Here is a 6,141-nt window from a genome sequence, read left to right on the forward strand (position 1 = left end):
ATTGGTGGCTACGTGGCTACGCTTAGTTCTCAGTTTTAACACAATAATTTTATTTAGGTAATTACGGGTCTATGACCATCCCGCTGAATTCATTTATCAGAGAAATAAATACATGTGATGGAGATGTAAAGCTCTGTCTCTACATACCTATTTAAAATATATATATTTTAATCTAATAAGCAACTCAAGCTCAATTAAGAATAACAAACAACACGATGTGACGCTAGACGCTCCCGCTATCTCTTATCAACAGTCATGTAGAGTCGCCCACTTGGATCTTTTGTGAGCTTCATTGTTTGCACAGGCCGTCTTCAAGGACCTGCTTTACAACCTAACTAGAAACTTGAATAGGGACTTACGATCCAACGCTATAAAGGAATATTAAAATAGGTTCATCACCACGAAATTCAATGGTGGATAACGTGTTTCCGAAATTAGCTCATTACTTTAGAGGCGCGGGATTTTATTTCTCCAGGATCCCATCATCAGCAGGCATATTTATTAAAATGGGACCGGGAGATATCGGATATTCGAATAACAAACATAAAAAAGAACATACACCACCTTAGGAGATTTGGAAGTCGGTTAAATAGATATAGCAATTTAAGGCACTTTAGAACTAGGAATACTTGATAGATACAATGATAGTTGCCCCGGTCATGTTCCGGTTTGGCATCGATAATAGTCAATCACACTTTTAATACGTGTTGTGTTCCGTGCGTGTTGAATACATAATTTAAAATCTCGTCTCAACGAAACGATAAATACCCTTTAAAAAGAGCGGTGTAGCTTATGACGTAATAATATGTAAATTACCCTTGCTTGACGTCTTCTCTCCTCGAGCCATAAGCGGTAAGCATAAACAGAATATTTATTTTGTGTGAGTAAAGTAAAATAGCTCCTGCCTAATTCCATCATAATGAATAACGAGGGTATAAAGGGAGTCGATTACTAAGCTCATTTACGCAATACAGTTCCTGAAGGTTACCTTACCTGAATTTCGCAATATCAGTTCCTGAAGGCTACCTACTCACCTGCATACTATCTCAGCTGACTGTCTCATGCATAGAACAACTAAAGTCTTAGTAATACTATACGATATACTAATCTGGTGCAGTATGGAATTTTTCTCCCGGCAGGCGTTAATCAAATGAACGAGCGAGGGGAAACCCCGTTATTCTTCAGGCATGAACTGCAGATCCTCATTATCACTGTCTGAGTCATGCTAAGTCACTCATAATTAATTTATTATTGTTTTCGGTTACCGCGATAGTTACTCATGAAATAAAACTATGGAAACGGATTTTATCGCGTAGGTATAACGAATTTAAATTTGGATGAATTGTAAAATCATTGTACGCGATAAAATCCGTTTCCATAGTTTTATTTCACTCATAAATTATTAATTAACACGGAAAGAAATATGTAATTTTGTGTGTACCTAATTCGCAACGATAAACCGAGCGACGCCAGAATTTTTTTAAATTAAGAATCAAGAAAAAAATTCAATAATTAAATATGGCCAGATAACGGATAGTAATTAGCTTTGAAACTGACGATTTTCGTGCCTATGAAATTAGTAAATGAGTAGTCCATCACATGATGTGACAACCCAGCAGTTGAAGCATTTCTTCAAATATTAATAATTTTGATTCCTGGAACTACTTGTTCGAACTGTTGTAGGTATTATTTGCTTTTTGTTTGGGCAGTTCTAAGTAACATCAGTTCGCATTTTGAATAGTTAGGGGATAATCATCATCATCAAATCATTTAGAGCTTGGACTTGGATTTTCTAAATAGGCATCAGTTAAAATGAAAATAAAAGCCTTTTATTTAAACATATTCCTATATGTACACGTACAACTGCTTTTATTGCTGGCATTGCTGCCTTGTCGTAATCCATAGTTATTTTTGACGGCTTCCAGTCCTTAAATACAGCTTTAATAAGCTTGAAAAGGGTTTCGTATGTAGTTTGCCTTTTGTTGGGTAACAGGGCAATACATTAAGGGAATTGTAGTATTAATGGGCGGATAAATGACTAAGACTTTAAATATAAAATATTGGACTTTAACACTTTCGCTACCAAGAACCCGACTGTCGGGCACACCGCTCGTAGAAGCGTAGCCGATTACATGGGTTTCCCCGTATGTAGCGAAAATGTCGTAGCGCCGCGTAGAGCCCGGTTTCGAAAGTGTTAATAGCTTAGGCGACATGCTGACAATCGGTTACAATATTAAACAATCACACGATGTAGGTCTTTACCCAGTAGGTATTTAGGTAACCACGAATCGATCGCAGCGCGCACCGTGGCCAAAAAAGGAACCCTCGGCAGACCAATTGTCACTTTTTACAGCGAAATTTACGTATCCGTGCATTTAAAGCAAAAATAAATGAATATGCGTCACGATACTTGCTACGTACGAAAACTAGGAAAAACAGTGATCACAAATTTTATAAATATGCACAAGCAAATTGGAAACGAGACGAGACCAACAAATGAAATAGATAATCGCTGTAAGAGGAAAAAGTAAGTAAACTAACATACTTTTAAAACAACATACTTTTAAAATAGACAAAGATTCTGCATTATTAACGACACTACAGGTATGTCGATTATATAAATAATCGTCTCCAATATATATGAAATGCGTTATTACCTAAAATCGGTTTACTTCTTTATTTACATTTCGTGAATCAACCGTGAGAAACTGCATGTGTACTTACCTGAAATTTATTGATTGTGTCATTTTAAACGGAGTTTATAAAGGTCAATGTTATTATCAACACTATAAATTTATATGATCGAATTAAACATTACGCTATTTCATTAAAATTATTTGTTTATTTACTTACTCTTCGTATTGACAGAAAACCATTTGGCGTTTCAAAGTCCGCTGTAGTTGTAACCGCCAGGTGATGCTGTCATCGTGCACCCAGCCAATATACATGCAGGCACCATAAAATCCCCCTTATTTTAAACAAAACTAATACTCAGCTTCATTTACACCTAAGCATTTCATATTAATTGTGGCCGGTGTTGCCCACGTGGTCAGCCGAATAAGGCGGTTGGGCCTAGAAGTCGCCCTACATAAATCGGAGGCTATTTGTTTCTACGTCCATCGCAGAGGCCCTCCGGAAGGGGTAAAATAGGAGGCGGTCTTTTTATCGCTGTCAGACCAACGATGCGCTACCTAGGCATTATTTTCGACAGCAAGTGGAATTTTAAGGCCCATTTTGAGGGTTTGGCACCAAAATGTTTCAGTGGAGCGGCCGCCCTAGGGCGTATACTCCTAAATTTGGGAGGGCCTAAGACCTCATGTCGCCGTTTATACACGGGAGTAGTGCGCTCCATGGCCCTTTATGGTGCACCTGTGTGGACTGACTGTGTGCCCTTGGGCGGCAACAAATTGCTCAGCTACGAAAAGCGCAACGAGCAATGGCACTACGAGTAATCCGGGGCTACCGCACCATCTCCATTGACGCTGTGTGTAGCGGGAGCATTGCCTTGGGACTTAGAAGCTAAAGCCCTTGCAGCTGTCTACCGCTGGTGAGAGGAGATGCACGATAGGGACGAGTCACCGGCTCCAACAGAAGTGCAAGGACAGCGCAAAAAAATTCAGCTGGAAATGGTGACAACTTGGGAGGAAAGGCTGGCGTGAAGATATCGCTCATCAGGTTGAAGAGGAACCGGAAGACGAAGGTTCGTGTGTGCGTTCAGCTATTAGAGCTGCGAGGGTATCTGAAATGGCCGGTTCCCCTCCATCGTCAGAAAACAAAAGACGGGCGGCTCCTTTGATTGATGTCTCTGTCAGAGATTTTGCTTTTCACTTTTTTTTAAATTATCCCTCAAAACTATCCGCAGCGTGATAATTTGATCGTCACTTTTATATTTTTTGTAAGTGATTTTCATTATTTATTTTCATTTGGTTTAAAATAGAGGACTTGAAAGGTAAACATCAAAGGATTCTCCCAACCGTGGACAGAGTTGTTCGAAATAATTACTTTGATTGTCCACGCGTGTACTAGCTGCAAAAGTGGATGACGAATTTATCAATGAATTCATTCATAACTTCTCCATACACTTTTGCAGCGGACAGTACCATATGTAGGTAATCGTTTTAAAAATGGCTGGAAGATTTTGAAAATAGGACAATTTTCCTACACTTCTCGGTGTTCCGGGTGTCCCACATGGCAGTGATCGCTTACTATTAGGCGGCCTGTCTGCTCGTTTGCCTCCTATTAACTTGTTCTTAAAAATAATGCTTTATAGACAACTAAAGCTAAGTACCGCTAGTGAAAAAATAATACTTCTGAGAGATTGTTACGGATCGATAATTTTCAATTAAATACTGTTAATCTTACTTATAAACAGAGAAAATTGGCAAAGCACTAATTAAATATTGCTACACGAGCGACTCAGCGGAATCTAATCTTATTTTTTAATTACATTAAACGGTCCCGTTGTACCTAATAATGCGGTTTAAACTAAAAACGACAATATTATCGTGGGCCTGATTAACCCGATAAATTGTAACCACGCATTTTGATGTAAAAATACTATATATTATCTTTTTGATTTTCAATACTTCTACTTCATAACCAAAAAAAAAATTAAGTTCTAAAGTTTTTTTCATATTTTTTTTGAGTACGAGGTTTATTGTTAAGTTTTCTTTTTTTCTAATATCAGTCAATTAGTATGACAAGACTAGAGAACATAGTGGAGTAAACTTCAGTCAAAAATACGTTTCTACTTATTTTCAATTGTCTTTTTTTGTTTTTACTTACTATTACTATAATATAATTCGCTATTACTATTAGTGTTCCGACGCTCGCCTTGGGTGGGGTTTCGAGAACACGGTTGTAGAACTTGTAGACGACCGTTTCCCCGCCAGCGTTGCCTTTGCGGGCCCGGGTCTTGTGGCTGGTCGTGCAGCATACTGAAGGAACACTTGAGGACCTTCCAGCAGGGAAACTAGAGCTCCCGGTCCATCACCCGCAAGTTTCTGTTAGGGCGGCATCAGTCTCTCTGCTAAAGTCACAAATTCTCGCAATTTTAATACACAGTACTACTAAACCGTTTAGTGTTTTTTTTGTTTCACTTCCATTTTTCGCAATAATTAATTTCAATTACGTGCTTCACCGGTAATGAAAACAAGAAAGAGCTTTACGCGCTGGAATTTCTTTTTAAAGTACCTACTTGTTTTTACAAGTTTCTTCTCTTATAAAATATTTCTAAGACGTACTCCAAAAGTATAGTCTGCTAAACGCACAATGTCTGTCAGGAAAAATCATAATTATTACCTAGTGTGTGCATAAGTTTTGAGACAAATTTAAAATTTTATATTTATATATAAGGTACAGCGGGGCAAATCTCAATGCAAGTCTGTAGTATAATTAAGTAGAATGTCCACCGGTTATATTTATGGTAGGCGTGTTCAGTGGATACATGTAGAACTCAACATCATAGTGTAATAATGGAAAAAATGGATTAGTTACAATTGCCCCCCAGTCGAGATTTGTCCCGCTGTACCTTACCTATATTGTTATATTGTATTTTTATCATTTTTGACTACATATTAATGAGAAAATACTATCGAATAATCACAGCGCATTGCTAGTCATAATCACCCGCTTTATTATTAATTTAAAAGGGACCCCCTTCATTTTTTACACAAGCTCTTGGCCGGTCAATCACGGCACGAATCTTCTCTTGTGTAAGTTCCTTCACTGCTTTGATCAATGCTCGTTTTAGACAATCCAAATTTGGATGGCAATATTTAAATATGTTATTAGAGTACATAGAGTTCAAACGCACTAAAATTTAACCAGTTTGGATCTAATGGCCGAAATAAGGTTAAGCAAGAAATATCTAATGCCAAAAAAGTATTTATCATGAATTATAAAACTAATCAACCCACTACTTTGTCCACTTTCCCGGAATACTGCAAATAGGCGATTTATTGCCGAATTGTGGACACAATAGACCAGAAGAAAAGCCTGCATTGAGAGGAAAGTTTATCAAAAGGCCCATTATAGCGGGTGGCTATTGTGTCTGAAGCTTTACGAAGGCTTGTTTGTAACTTAATTTGATTCAGGGAAGAGTAGCAACATAAAAGTTTGTTTACTCAGGCTAGTACGGAA

The sequence above is a fragment of the Leguminivora glycinivorella genome, chromosome Z (genome assembly GCF_023078275.1).
Source record: "Leguminivora glycinivorella isolate SPB_JAAS2020 chromosome Z, LegGlyc_1.1, whole genome shotgun sequence".
Taxonomy (NCBI): domain Eukaryota; kingdom Metazoa; phylum Arthropoda; class Insecta; order Lepidoptera; family Tortricidae; genus Leguminivora; species Leguminivora glycinivorella.